General features: G+C 34.8%; 1 long non-coding RNA gene across 1 annotated transcript; it reads left to right on the top strand.

Moving 5' to 3' along the window:
• Positions 1–13,860: 13,860 nt before the first annotated feature.
• Positions 13,861–15,053, top strand: LOC146735467 (uncharacterized). Its single transcript, XR_014931080.1, has 2 exons — positions 13,861–13,961; positions 14,957–15,053. It is a non-coding gene; the product is annotated as an uncharacterized LOC146735467 (long non-coding RNA).
• The last annotated feature ends 1,138 nt before the right edge of the window (positions 15,054–16,191 follow it).

Below are 16,191 nucleotides of genomic sequence, written 5' to 3'. Positions count from 1 at the left end.
ATATGCATTTTATTGCAAAATGATCTCTGGCACTGAAAGATATTTTAGATAAATCTACTTGGGCTTAATACAGAATAAATAATTGTGTACATACAATCATACCTCATCATACTAGCCAAGTAAGATCACCTACGGTGATTTGCTTGAACATTATAAAAACAAGCACAAGTAGTACTCAATATGTATTTATACCACAACCATGTAACAGGCAATTCAAAAATCATCGTACATTTTTTTCTCCCATTTTTTTCTTGGATGATTAATAAATTGTTTATGTATAGGACACTTTTTATGCAGTCTACTTTTACAGTATGCATGCCATAATGCTTATTACGGACTGTATACAACGTATTTATTAGAAAAAATTCTCGAACATTTTACACGATGAATATGTTGATTTTAGTATTTTCAATATTAAACATGCACGATGCTCAAGTTAGTAAATTGAATGACGCAGCACTGGACAGACATTATTTCTTTCTGATCTAATCGTTTTTTTCTTATTTGTATAAAGTTATACTATAATTATTGATATTGAAAAATTATTTAAAACAGCAAATCGCATGCCAGTGATGTCATCACCGTAATTACTAATTGATGATTATACACACACCTACACACACACACACACTAGGACAGAAACAGAGATAGGGACCTGGACAGAGGCAGACATGGACATAGTCAAGGTCAAAACGTTATTTGTGATAATAAAAAAAGGAAAGAATTAACAATTTATAGTGTTTCAAAATATTTATTCCCCATTTAAAAAAAAAATTTATTGTTTAGTGATTGTTCAACAATATTATTTTCTCTTTCAATGAATAAATAAAATATAGTTATTTATAGGTGGTTCTATTTTCGTCGTATTTAACACAGTTTAAATTAAATTCGATCAATACAAAATGAGTAAGATTGATAGCATGCCACGCAGACCAAAAAGTAAAATAGATATACCAATACTATTCTACACTTTTTTCAGTATTGGTTCATTTTAGGAAAATTGCTAGTTTCCTTTAAATAAGTAACAATTAAGTATTCTTATTGTGGATATTTCAGAATCAGAAATATATATGTAACAATCGATAGTTTGAAAATTTAATAACTTAGCAAACCAGATATATCAGTGTATATCTATGGCAATAATGAGTGCGCGCTCTGAAGTACAAGGGCTTTTCTCAATAACACACATTATCGCCGATGTTAATCACGGATACCCTCTAAAATATTCATATGATCTCATCGTATGTTGGCGGGAATAAAATTATGACACAATAATGAATGACAGAACCAATAAATAATTGTAATTGTGAAATAATTAGTGAAATAATAAGTAATTAGTGCTAATTACCTGTATACGATGTGCTGGGGAAATGGATACTAGGAATAAACGGCGTCTCATTAATGATAAAACACTGCTGGTTGACAACGTTTGTGAACACATATGGCTGCTTTAAATCCAAGCATGTATAACCAATCAGTGATCAGTATATATAAACAGCAGTGACCCGACAATAAAGAGCCAATCAAATGAAAAATGTGTGTTGTATGTTTCAGTGGCTAACGTCAATAGCCTACACTGTAAAATAGTTATGTTTCGCAAATTCAACTCGATGCGTCAATGAAAGAAACTAAATGCAACATTTCATTGTGTGAATAATTATTGACTGAAAGTACGTATGACATAGTTGACCAAAAACGAATAAACATTCAATAATATTTTAGTTAACTTACTTGTATAATACTTGATGTAATCAAAATCAACTCTATAGAATAACAGAATAAATAAAAAGATAACAAATAATTTGAAATTCAAACAGTAAACCAGAATAAGCAGAATATAGCTATTTCAGTAAATCTCTGAACATTGAATGGTTCTATGTTTGTACAGCACTTCAGATTATAACCGATTACCATGTTCCCAGATATAGGTCTATTGAATATAGTAGTACCCGTTGAATCATTGTCGGCAAAAAAGGCATATGCAGCTGAATGGTTAAACTTGGCTTACCATATGAGCAATTGTATCATCTGTTTCTCATTTTTTAAATCTAGGTCAGTATTATAATGCGGTATACATTCCACGCCACGCTATACATGTGATGAAGGTGGTTAGTTTTAAATAGATTTCATGAACTCGTTGTCTACAAAAAACCAACTCTTTTTTTGTGCCAGGCGACAGTTCTGGACATTGAATGTCACCGTTGTCTCTCCTGACTTTTTTTGTATGTGCAAATTGCAAGTGCTAGTGCTGACACATAGTGCATTTTGCCACAGAAGTCATATTCATGTTTGGGACTACATGACAGGGTTGTATGGCCATCTCTCTGACAAATGGCAATTTTAATGCGCTATCCTGGCGTCAACCAGGCTCGGTCGAACACAAGCACCTGCGGACCTTAACAAGGTTCCCCCAAAGTCGCATTCGTTAGTAAATGAATCTCGGCCAGTGGAATTGGCCTTCCCATTTAGTCTGTGGCACACTCACCCAGGGTAGGGGTTGACCCTTTGATGTTCAGCCTAAGGTAGGATTTGAACTTGGGTCTACCGATCATGAGTCTGGAGCGACAACCACTATGCTACCAGTGACCAACTCAAGGCATCAAACTTTATAACGGGCCAGTCAGACTGACTTCCATTGAGCGCTGACCTGGGCTACATGGGCATTCCGTAGTGACAAGCAATGTGGAACTAGTTACAAAGTAATGTGACATTGTCAATTTCTTTATTTTAACAATAGCGTTTGTCTGAAATGCATAATTGTCGTATCATATCCACTTGCCACCCTCGTATCGTTGAACTTCGATGCCACGGCGATGACCACGATGGGCGTATGCTTAGGACGCTGTCCAGCTCGCTACGGTCACCAATAAACAAAATATTCACTGCACGGCGTTCACATTTTCACCCGCATGAATGCTGCTACTGTACGTAGCAATAGTAAAGATAATAAATTTGAGACGATGCATCACTGCGTGCCAACCAGTGTACATTTCGGTTAGAAAGGAGGCCGGTTAGACAGGAAAATAATTTTAGAGAAAACAGAAATTGTCACTATTTAGCTACGAATCAGTGCGTGGGCACGCAGTTACGGCATTAATTTGCCATTTTTTTAAACAACTGTAAAAAAATCCACGAGGAAGTCAGTCATTTAACATTGTTGGTCCGTCATCCGAATATCTCAGTAGAGATAGTCTAGTCCGAACCTCATTCTTGTTCCATGTGCCGTTATAAGCTGCGCTATTTCCGGAATACTCTCTTTATCAACAGTAACAGTAAAAAATACTAACCACAATATGCATTTAATTAAAACACGGCTAGGGCTCGTACTTTCTGTGGCAACTAATTAAATTGGCGAACACGATTTTCATTGTTTTCGTTGAATCCGCTATGCGATGATTAGAAATTCATTAGGAACTGTGTAAATGTTTTTGGAGATTCAATGACGCAACCTGTTTCAGCGGACCAACGTCGCGTGTTAATTATTCAAGCTTAGTAGCAGAACGCCTTTTCTGGGTCGTGTTTTTGACGTTTATCCGACAAAACGCAACTCTTACACTATGTATTATCATAAATACTATATGCCACGAGGTTGATTCAAATATTTTGATAAATTATACAAATGCCTAAATGTCTGGTTCCAAATATCACTCGTGTTGCGGGGTTCTTTTACCCGTACCAAATGAATTATTTATACCTCTAAATGTATAGAGTGGTTGTGACCAGTTCAGCAATATGTTTGGGAATACGAACATATCAACACAGCATACTAGAGAAGAGAACTAATCAGTAACAAGTAAAGGAATTTAATTAATCACGGAAAACAAATGCATTACAAATAACATTAACCGCTCCCTAAACAAGGTAGGGAAATAAATATATACGGTTCGCTCCTTAAACAAGGGAAATAAATATATACAGCTCGCTCGGGGTTATGCGCACCAGCGCATGTGATGGAATAATGCCCCAGAGCTGACAAACACGAACGAGTAACTTATGATAGAATACATGATAGATTAAAAATAAATAGACTTATTGATGTAGCTACACAACTTTCAAACTAAATACGGCATTCCCCGTTTCCATTGTTGCCTAAATTATTTGGTTCGTGCACGTAGAATAGAATAGTCATAAAACATACAAAATACGTTTTACAAAAATTAAATTAATAATTAAACACTTGACAGCTAGTGTCCCAGACTAATGGAAGGTGTGGGTGTGGGACGCATGCGACTCTCATTTATGTCCGTACGACTTGCAGTTATGCTCGTGATGGAAGTCGGCGCTCGTTGTACGAAGAACGGATAGCAGAATTGGAACGATAATACACGTTGAGACCATTCGCTCGCAGAAACCCAGCGCTGGTTAGTCTTCAGGAAATGTTCAAACAGCCATGTGCGTCACCACAACTTTTAGAATCTGGGACCAAATTTGTCAAAGGTCAAAGGAAGTTGAAATGATTGCAACATTAATGTTCCGTATGTAAATAATGAAAATCTATCTATCTCCTACCTCGCTGTCATATAGGGGTCTTATCCTTAACTGATGACCACAGTGAATATATTTTAATACAGACCTTGTGACACTATATATAATCACCGCTGTGATATTCATAGTCACATACATTCACTTTGGCACGACATAATTGACCTGTAAGTTCGAGAAAACCCGTTTTTACCGGAGCTTGGCTGGAGCTGTTTACTACATCGTGACTTTCAAGGAAATAATCCCTGGGCCTTTAAGATAGAGAGTTTGTAACCTTTGTTTGTAAGAGAGATGGAGAGAAATGGGTGAATAAAGCTGGATTATATGTAATGAATTAATGTATTTTCCTTTCGGTCAAATCTGGTATCTCCACGTGTAATCGCCAACAGTCAAGTGAGACTGTGGACTAAACTTGTTGCCATGCCCTTGCTGAGGTTACACAAGCAAACTACAAGTTTGGGGAAAATTATGCAAACATCAACCAATATAGGTATTCTGACACAAAGATCCAGGTGCATTTAGTTTACAGATAACTTATGCAAATAAGAGCATATGACTTTAATAAATTTACTCATTAAGAATGTGACCAATCAACTCGCCACGTCCAAATTTGAATCGTATAGCAAATGTTCTAGAGTCCATTTTTTAGCAACGTGGATAACACAGGCAGAGGTAGCTGGAATATAAATGTAATTAATAACAAATATCCACTAGAAGTGTTTGATTGTTTTAGCTTTTTAAAGCGGGAGTGCTGGTATAATTAGGGCTAAACAATTCAGCAAAATAAGGAAGGATGTGTAGTCACGATTTCTAGTATTTAACTAATCTTATCGATTTGATTAGGACAATTTGTTGTAGTTTATGATAAACAAGTTAACAATAACGTCTTGGAAAAAAAATCTTAATTTAAATTTGGTTATTGCCAAGTTTCTTCTAGTATATCGTTGTGCAGCACATAGTAGTGCAACTGGTAGAATTCCGGGGAATTCTTTTCACAGAGACATGTAGTGCAAAATTAATGTCATCAGAAACGACACCATGGTTAACGTGTAAAATTCAGAAAATTTGATGTGATTGAATTTGTTTTTGTGAGAAATTTTCGAAAAGTGTATGAATGGATATATAATAATTCTACATATTAAACAAATAATAGTGGCAAACCAAATTACTTTAAAATTTAAAATTAATTTGAAATTGAAAAGAAAAAAATATTATATGTATAGTTTGCTACAGAGGAATGTGAAGTATACTTATTTATGTTGGGCTAGGTAGTATTGTATTGAAGCATTTAGGGGATTCTCAATTGTGTGGCAGGGCAGTTTTGAAAATAAAATAGGCTTGACTACATGGCATGTGTAAAAATTTAAACCACATACAACTATACAATGCCATAAAGTCACCCAAGATAGATAAATCAATGTATGTTCTGGGATTTATAGCTGAAACAAATGAAAACTGTGAAATCTACGAGATCGGACATCCACATCATTTGGTCACATATGAACGTTCAGATAAGGCTCTATGAAAGTCCATCTTTGACAAGAATGAAATCGACACTGTATGTTTATCATTTACTTACAGCCAAACACAGCATTGCATATGTATTGCCATAAACCCGGAACTCAAAACACCGCCCTTTGACATGCAACACAAACATGATTTAATGATTAATGTTTGTGACCAGGAACATTAATAATCAGAATCAAATATATGCATTGTGATCACAATGAAAGCAACTCAAAGACGTTGCAAAATGTAAAAGAACACCTCCTTCGAAAGAACAAATTCAAAAATGAATTGTACTTTTGAAGTGTATGGAGATACAAGCGAAAACTCTTCACTGGCATCACAGAGAAATATTATTACCCTGTCAACCGTTATACTAAATTAAGATTCCAATTGCCTTGTCAATGGTTCAGCGCACATGCGCACATGTTAATTGTATAGATAACATGTGATGCCACAGTGAGCAAGGTCGCTTGTCTGACTCTTGTTAAATAAAGAAGCCTGAGCGATCCTGAAAGATCTTGTTGATTGAGGTGAGAAGTGATCAACACATTCACAAGTTTTCCCAGGTAACGCCGTGTACGGCATCTACGTTCAATCCAAAATAATGTCACAGCCTGAAGATATACTTATTTGTTGTTGATTCAGACCCAAATACAAACACTGGGCTGCAATGTTTACACGGAAATTGTACTTATTCATCGTGTATGCTACCTACCTTCAATCTAAAATTAGCTCACAGCCTGAGGACATAAGAATTTGCTGATGATTCAAACATTGGGCTACAATGTTAACACAGACAATGTAGTTATTCATCGAGTGTGTCAGCTACGTTCAAATAAAAAATGTGTCACAGTCATATTTATTTTGCTGTTGATTTTTGTTGAGCCGACAGTATTTGCTCACTAATCACCTAGTGTTAATAAAAATGTGCATACTAATTATCTAATTAGCAAAATAATTAGTATTTTTTTGGCTTTTTCACTTTTATCTCAAGACTCATAATCATATTTCAATGAAAATTTGATTTTCTAGGACACTGCAGAAGCCTTATTATTTTACATTAAAATATTCGTATATTAATTACCCGATTTGCATAATAATAACTCAGTTTTCAGCTTGTCCATCAATATCTCACGTACTTATCTTATTTAAATGAGTCTTTGTTCATAAATACAAATTGCAACAATATCATGTAATATAACGTTTTGGGTTTATAGTTAATTTCTTAAATTGCATAATTATTAGCCAAATTTAAGCATTTTCACTTATTTTTGTATGTACTATTCATCAGAATTCAATAATGAAACGTTTGGAGCCTACTTTTGAACACAGACAACCGTGGTATATCGAGTATTTTAGACCGACTTGCATAAATTGAAAATAACTTTCATCTAATCATAATTCTGCACATTGGTGAAATATTTGTTTTGAATTATTAAATGGCCCATTTATATAAGATTTTCTTTTATCAATCACGCCACGGCTGTCCACTCATCTTTGCAAATAGAAGACTTAATCTGCATCTACACTCACAGTGTAGTTGTCGTAAAACATTACCTCATGATGACTGATATTACCTGTACGATTAATTAGCTAAAGATAATGTCTGAATACGAGAATGAATCTGGCAAACCAATGTATTATGACATGAAATTTATGTATTATCGCTGGAAAATGTTGTACGATTTCACCAAAAATATTAATATATGTTCATGTACATAGATGGTAGGTGATGAATCTTCATCAGGAAGATAAACGTAACCCTAATAAGTACATATAAATATACATTTTTGGCACTATTCATTATTGCACACTGAAAGTACAAGTGAAATGTATACAGTGGGTGCAAAAGGAAAACGTGCTGCTTTGTTATCTGTTGTGTCTAGTTGTTATGTCATTACTTGAGCGCACATGTTAATTGTATTATCAACTGTGCAACCCCAGCCTGGCCGTTGTCAAAGACAGAAGTCAGAACGAAAGTTAAGAAGTGATAATGAACACATCAACCGAACATGTTTTTCCCAATTATCAGGTCGTGGTGCTGTGTTTTCTATTGTTGGTGCAATATTGCGTGTTTACTATATTGTACGCATCTTTACAATATGCCATGAGCCAATGGGGTTGGGCGGTACCATCCGAGGGGAATAATGCTCATAGTGTTTTTTGGTAAGCTATCCATCTGTACAGTTAGAAAAAATGTGATAGCACTGCATCAGTGGCAGCTTTATGTGTGTTATCACCCTTTATATATCCTAACTTAAAACAGGCGTTTTTGGAAAATAAAGTGAAAATCGTTTTGTTTTCTTATACGCAAACGCTTATATTTTATGAAGAGTTATTACAAATTTAGGAATATATTTGAACACAATAATGTGTTGCCCCTTTATTGGGGAATTGAGATGAATATTTTATGTAACTTGTATATTTAAAATATCATTGTTGTATGTATTACCCCTCCTCCGGTTTCAAATCAACAAAAGAAATGCTATATTTTATATTTTCTCAAGTTTAATTTACTCAGTGTACTGTTATTTCCTTTCTTTCAAATCAATAATATCTGTGTACAAGCTAAACACCTGTTAACCAATATTTCTTTTTAATATTATTTCTAAAATTGTTATTGTTACTTGGAAAACATGATTTACAGTCTACAAATAGTATTTTGTCCTGAAATGTACTTTGAGTTTTAGTAATGTGAGTAATGTTATGTTTCAGTACAGTAGAGTAATGGATTTCATAAATATTTATCAAAGCTAATTGTTTCATTAATAACATATATTACAGTTTCTATTTAAGGTATATTCTGGTGGTGGTGATAGTATTAAGTATAACGTACTTGTCTGACTAAAATCAGATCTAATTGGCTTGTTTAAATTTCTTTATTTTTATATTAATTTTTTTTTAAATTTCTTTATTTTCGTATTTTTAGTATTCTTTTTAATTCTTTTTGTTTAATTTTTACTTTAAAGTATAATTATTTTTTTAGTCCGATCATCAAAGTCCATAAATAAAGAAATTAAAAAACAAATTAATAACAAATGAATATATAAATTTAAACAAGCCCAATTAGATCTTATTTTATTCAGATTGGGAAAATATAAGATAATAGTTCAAACAGACATATAGACAGGTGCAGAAACGCATCCAACACTGAAATAGGACATTCACAGGGATGTCATTTATAGCAGTACAACTAGTGCATGTGTGTGTGTTTTTTGGTGGGTTATTATCACATTTTTGTTGCATCTTCCAAAATATATTCCTTACAAATAATTGATAACCATGTCCAGGAAGCCAAGGATGCTGCAGAAATTGCTCGCAACAAAAACCTGGTATGGATCCTTGCAAGGCAAAAGGATTCAAGCAATTCCAAGCTGGACTGGATTTAATATCAAAACCAGGGACCAAGAACACATCTTAGAAGACATTGTTGGCTACCTTCCAACCATCAATGCACCAGCTACAGAATTGACCACAGTGTTTGAAATTATCAACCAGTCAGAGCAAATCAGAATGGAATTACTTCTGGATACGATTGTGGTTGTGACTGATCAAGCTCTCTTTGCTAAAGCCACTGAAATTACCTGGAAGCACAAAGAGCGTTTTTCCAACATTCTTCTTAGAATGGGAACATTCCACATTATCTGCAATTTTCTAGCTATCCTAGGTAAACGATTCCGGGATGCTGGTTTAAAGGACATTTGTATAGAAGCCAAGATAGTTGCTGATGGTTCTATCAATGGAGTCCTAGAAGGGAAACACTACAATCGCGCTGTAAGAGTCCACAAGTACGTCTATGAAGCCCTGATGAGACTTGTATGGTCAGAGTTTATTATGTGGACAGAGGACAACATTCAGGAAAGGAGTGATATGATTAAGTCATTTGTAGATCAGGTGAGCAGCATGGCCAGCGAATTGAACCAACATAATTTTGACAATCTTCTACAAAGTCTACTATTACCAGAGGTAATGACCCTCTGGAAAGACTTCCTGGAACACCTACGTCATAACAATGGAGAGCTTTCGACATACTGGATGTCCTACATAGACATGGTGGAGAATGTATTACTTGGACTTTTGCGTGCTTCTCGTGAGGGAAACTGGGATTTGCACCTAAATGCCAAAAGATCAATGATACCATGGTGCTTTGCATATGATAAGATCAACTATGCCAGGTATCTGTCTCCTTATTATGCACAGATGACTAATCTTCCAGAGACACATCCCAATACATCCCAATACATATGCAGCATTCAAGATTTTCAGTGCAGATGTCTAGCAACAACCCTTTTGGGCGTATTCCTGTGGACCAGACCACTGAGGTCACAGTTAATAAAGACACACAAACTCCTGGAGGGACAAATCGGTTCAGCCTGAAGGCTGGGGCTATCAAGCGGTACTATATAACAGCGGAGCACCGCAGTGCATTCCTGGGACAGTTAAGAGATATGGTGCACAATCCTAAATCTGAACTCCACCATGCAGAGGTACAGCATCCAAGAATGAAAACTGACGAGGCAGCTGTGTCAGCAGTTGTTGGGCTCATCCAAGGGTGGATCAACCCATTTGCTCAGAAGCATGATCTCATTAGTATCTCTACAGCAAAGGCAGTCCCTAGACACATCACTTCTGACCTCATGAAGGCATATCAGATTGGGGAGAAAAACTATGCCACTTTCAAGAATGAAAGTCTAGAGAATGATCCGCCAGTAAAGCCATTCCACGATTAAAACTAACAAGCTGAAGACATTCAGTAACATGTGTAAGAAAAAGGAAGTGAAAGCAAGTGGGAGAGCAATTATCTTGAAAGCAGACAGATCTTTGTTTGGTCGCATCATAGCAATTTCAGATACAGAAATCAAAATGGCTGCTGGTCATGTGATCACAGGAAGTTCATGACAGTTTGGTAGCTGCCAGTAAAGGAATGATATTTCATCCAAATCCATTGAGATTGAGTTTTTCTGGAGTTATATTTGTGCGTAATTTTTCACAAACCCAAGATGGTAACCCAATGATGTGGTCCGGTGACTAACAGAGAGGTGCATGCATCAGTTCAGCCATACCTATATATACCATAGACGATTCGGAAGTGTTTGTGCAGTGGTTGCCGTAATCAACCTTATGAAAATACAGCGGAAGAAGGAAGAAAGAAGAACTACTGCTCCGAAAACAATAGGGCTTTCAGCCTGAAGCTGAAAAACTTAAGTATGCAAACTACATTTTTTTTGGATTCCTCATCAAATTTTCTACAAATTAATATCCTATTAGTAGCTGATTGTAGTAATTGTTCTAAAATGAATGACAGATAAGTTCCCTTTTCAAGAAAACCAAGTTCATTCATAACTGTATTTTTCAGAAACTGTTATTTTCAGTGGGTCTTAATAAATGGTAATCACCAAGCAAAAACTGCCAGTGCTGCACTACTATCACGTATTTTCTGACTGTTGGGATACATACCCTGCCAAAAATCACTATGAGCATTATTCCCCTTAAATGGTACTGATTGCCAAAATTTGCGGGCCTGGCTCATGGCCTATTGTAAAACGTTGGTATCGATTTTGTTTTTAGACTTGTTTTAATCAAATCCGACTGCCAGTCATGAACGCCAAGGATGTGATATCATTTTCTTCATACAGAACGCGTTTTGTTTACATCTCAGCAGACGACATATTACAGAAGCTGGATTTTCAAGAGTCGGATACTTTACTAGACGTGTGCTGTGGAACAGGAGACAAAACTGGTGACTGAAAATTCCAGGATAAAGTCTACTACAGGTTAGAGACGATCAAGTACATTGGATGCAAGACTAATGTAAATACTGGCAACGTTTATATTCATTCCTAAAATGAAATAAACATTACTATTTCAAGTAAATTGTATTGACATAAATCTATTATAACCTATAAAACTATTAACATTTTGACAGAGATAGTACTGTCTAGATTTAGTATTTGATATACCAGTAATTTGTTGAATCAACCACCACCTTAAACTAATCTGTTTACCACTTTCCGTGGAAGACAATTGATATTACCAAGTCTTTATGTCAAAAGAGACAATGATATGATCTAAATCAAAAAGCTTTACATGACCAAATGCAGTATATTTATGTCCTTCTGTTATTTTTGACGACAATTTGAATATTGCAAATAATTCTCAATCTGAAATAGACCCAGTGCAATTGCAATGTACATATAGAGTGCGATGTATTTATAGGTTGTGTCATTTGACCTGTCAAGTGTTCGTTTGTTTCACTTTGTCTTTATTGTTCGCATTTTAGCAATTGACATCAATCCGACAATGATAGATATCGCAAAATCTACATACAACGCTGACAATATTGCATATCTTGTTGGTGATGCTGGAACTGCTGAAACATTCAAACCAGAATGGAAAAACTCATTCGATAAAGTTTTGGCCTGTTATGCTCTGCATTGGATTACTAACTGGTATGATACCTTAAGATATCTCCACGAATGCTTAAAACCATGCGGGGAGGGCTATATAAATATGTGTGTGGACAAACCATCAATGTTTGTCAATGTAATACAAGAAACTATCTCTGAGTTACCAAGATGGCAACAGTTTCTGAAGGTTTGTAAATTTTACAGTAAGATGTTTTGTGATATGGCAATGGGTAATCATCTGACAGTGACGTACATGACATATGGCTAGTTTTATTAGGTGTAATAATGGTGTAAGCTTGGATGCATATTACATTTACACAATCATTTAAATCTCAATAAAAATTTACACATCTAAATAGCTTAGTGTTTGATTCGAACTGTTTGTATTTTTTGCATTTATTACGATTGCATCAGCTTTGGTTGCATTACCTTTTTTATTGTTTAGCTTTGTTTTTCCTTTGGATTTTTTGGTCATAGGGACGTCGCCTGTTCATCCTTCAATGTCGGCTATTCTTATCATTGCAAAGTAGAATTTTCCAAGCTTAGGATTAGAAAAAGGTTAGTTATTTTGTGCCCAACAATTCATATATTTCTTTTGGCACTTTCAGACCTACTGACTCACTGTCTTTAATGTTAGTTTTCTTCTGCTTTTAACATGAAACTTCGAGTTTCTTAATTCTGCAGGCGAGAGTAAAAATTATGTTTTAATTACTTGAAAAAACTAGTGTAAACTTCGTCGTATTTCTGATCAATCACTGCTGATTGAAATAGTGACACCGATTCTGCATATTATGGACCACTGTTTATACAAACTTTTCTGTCTCTCACAGTGTGAAACCAATCTCCGGGGTAGATGTATGTTTTTGTGCTCCTCGAACCTTCTACCACATGTGTCTGTGTGTAGCTGTGAACGCATTTATACGATTACCATGTTAAATACATCATCTCCAATCTATGTCTACGTAGGGCAAAAACCGTTTTGGCGTTTTTATATTTTGAACTTTGTGTGTCATAAGCAGCCATGATCCCGCATATAGCAACCAGCCTACATGCTTATTATTTTCAGTGGTTCTAATCATGTTGCTTGATATAATTCAAAATTCGTCAAATTGTTTGTGGGAAAAAAAGAACATTTCTGAAATAAGATTTAAGCGAACACTAACAATAGTTTTACCTTAGTTTTTAATTGGTGTAAATGATAATATATCTTAGATGCAAATAACCTCGTGACGTGTTGCTTCTCAAATACTGTATAATTCTCATGATTTGGGTGATATGACGGAAGATGGAACATTATTTGAAGAACATAAACTAGTTGCTTTCAATCTCTCTCTCCCATTACCTGTTTTTAATAAGCATTTTGTTAATCACATCAACCCATATTACGATACTCTTTCCAACTATGTTTAACACCACATGGATTCCAGTATAAAATGTATGCACTACAAGGGAATGCGGAAGATTCTGCTGCAATTCTCAGAAAAGCTGGTTTTGTTGATGTCAAAGTAGAAGTGGATAACACGTTAAAGTTCTACACATTTGATAATGATTTGCAAACAAAAAGTAAGTTTAACTTACATAGCAAAGTATAATGTTAGTGAGGGTCAGTGAAGTGAAAAATACGATCTAGGAAAAATATTTCAACTAAAACTAGATGTTTGTCAAATATCTATCTCAGACAACTTTTATCAGACTTGTGTGTGTATAAGCATTTTTCACCTATGCATAATATTTGTATATAATTATCAGAAAGTGTCTATCCAGTGAAAGTACCAACATGCTTGCACAGATCGGTTTTAGACTCGATTAGTTCTACAAAAATAATTTTGAGAATAAGAAGATATGATCGCATCATTCCCGGTCTAAATAGCCTTTTATTTACTTCATGTAAACTACAAGTTTGATTTTAGAATTACATCAAGATGCTGGAGACTATTGATTAAATATTTAAAACTCGTATTCTACATATTACTACTTGATTCATATGTCAATTTCACAATTAGTGACTTGTGATGATTCTACCTCAGTCTGTGGGACACATTTTGTATCTGCACACACGGACATCTCATTATGGTCAATTTTAAGGCAACACTGAAAATATTTGTTGAAAAACACTTGATCAAGTGTTATACAATAATGTAAATAGTGTTTATTTTGTTTTGCTAATTAATGGATATTTTTTATTTATTGCGTCATGAGCTGCCAATCAGTATTTTAGAAAGCACAATAGAAGTTTTAGTTTTGTACACTAACATATACATTTATATTCATTGCACCATTAATCGCACGAAAGCAGACTCATGGTCATCTGTTTTCAAGGAACAGTGTTTCTATATACAAATTCAATAAGATATGATAATTTATTGGAACGCAAATTAATGATTCTGATTAATAGCCTGTCGATGAAATAGTTGTAAGAGATATGGGAATATATAAAATATCTATATTTAAACCCAATTCTATTAACAACCTTGATAACATGACCCTTCACAAAAATATAACACCTCAACTATATATATGTTCACATTACTAGTATGTCGCCTCTGTTCCATTTCTAGGTTTTATTAAAACCTTTCTCTTTCACCTGGAGTGTATACCCGACGACCTCAAAGAAGATTTTTTAGAAGATATTTTTCTTCATTCTGATTCGAAAAATGAGAAGACTGAAGATGGAAAAGCAATATGGAAGATCCCTGTTTTAACTGCTATAGTCAGAAAAAAGTAAACTAAATTCATTGCACGTTATGCCATGGCTTACATTCAGATTAACCTTTCTATTTTACATTTAATTTGCGTTGTGTCTTACTGATTTTCTCTATAGAGATTACTGTTTATTTTGAAAAGATCTGTGATTAGATTCAACATTCCTTACTATATAATCCATACAACCGTTAGCATGTTGTGTAGGGAAACCTGAGTCAAAACACAACTAAAGGACTTGGCGTATATGCTAGGCCAATCATCAGTTAGGTTCCCGTTCTTCTGGTCCACCATTACACGTTATGCCATGAAAATGTAATCATTATTGTAAGATTCTAGGCCCATTGGCCCCTGCCCCCATGGAATTATGTCCCCCAGTCAGTTGACCCCCGACCTGCTGTCCGGTTCATTTGCCCCCTCTGTATATTTCCCTTCCGTTTTGAATATAAAATTAAATAAATATTTCAAAATACTAAAATATTATTTGAAGTTTTATTAAAGTAGTAACTCCGAGTCTGAGTGTCGATCAGTAAATTAAGAGCTTTACTCTGGGCATAGTAATAGTGACCTAAGCATGACCTAAACAGATGTGAGTATATTTTAGTGTTTGTACAAGTTGCAGAGATTTATATTTATTACTAGAAATAAAATATCTCAAATTACAATGAATTGGCACCGGACCGAGGGGCAACGGGCCTGCTCCCGGATATTGTATTCTTCTTACATAATACCTGTAATACTTTAAACGCGTTTATACATCCCGGTCATGATTTTCTTTTAGTAGCTATTTGTTTGTAAAAAAAATAATTGTATGTACTCTTATAAGTTGTGCGAGTGCACATCGTATGAATACAGCTTAATAAATACAAATGGCAAAAGATCTCGTTTGATAGTAACACATCTCTTTAAAGTGTGGTTTCACTAAAACCCACAACGCAGAAATTTACAAAAATCAATTATAGTAATCGAAGTTAAGAAAACTCGCAAACGGTGAACGTGAATTAAAATGAAATGATGTCGTAATATTTGTCTTGAAGTCTGAAACAATATTTCCGAAGACGGAAAAATAGTGGAAGTAGCAAAATGTTAATGA

Source organism: Saccoglossus kowalevskii, chromosome 12 (assembly GCF_978046115.1).
Source record: "Saccoglossus kowalevskii chromosome 12, keSacKowa6.1, whole genome shotgun sequence".
Taxonomy (NCBI): Eukaryota; Metazoa; Hemichordata; class Enteropneusta; family Harrimaniidae; genus Saccoglossus; species Saccoglossus kowalevskii.
Note: the sequence above shows the minus strand (reverse complement) of the source record. Positions and strands in the feature narration are given on the sequence as shown.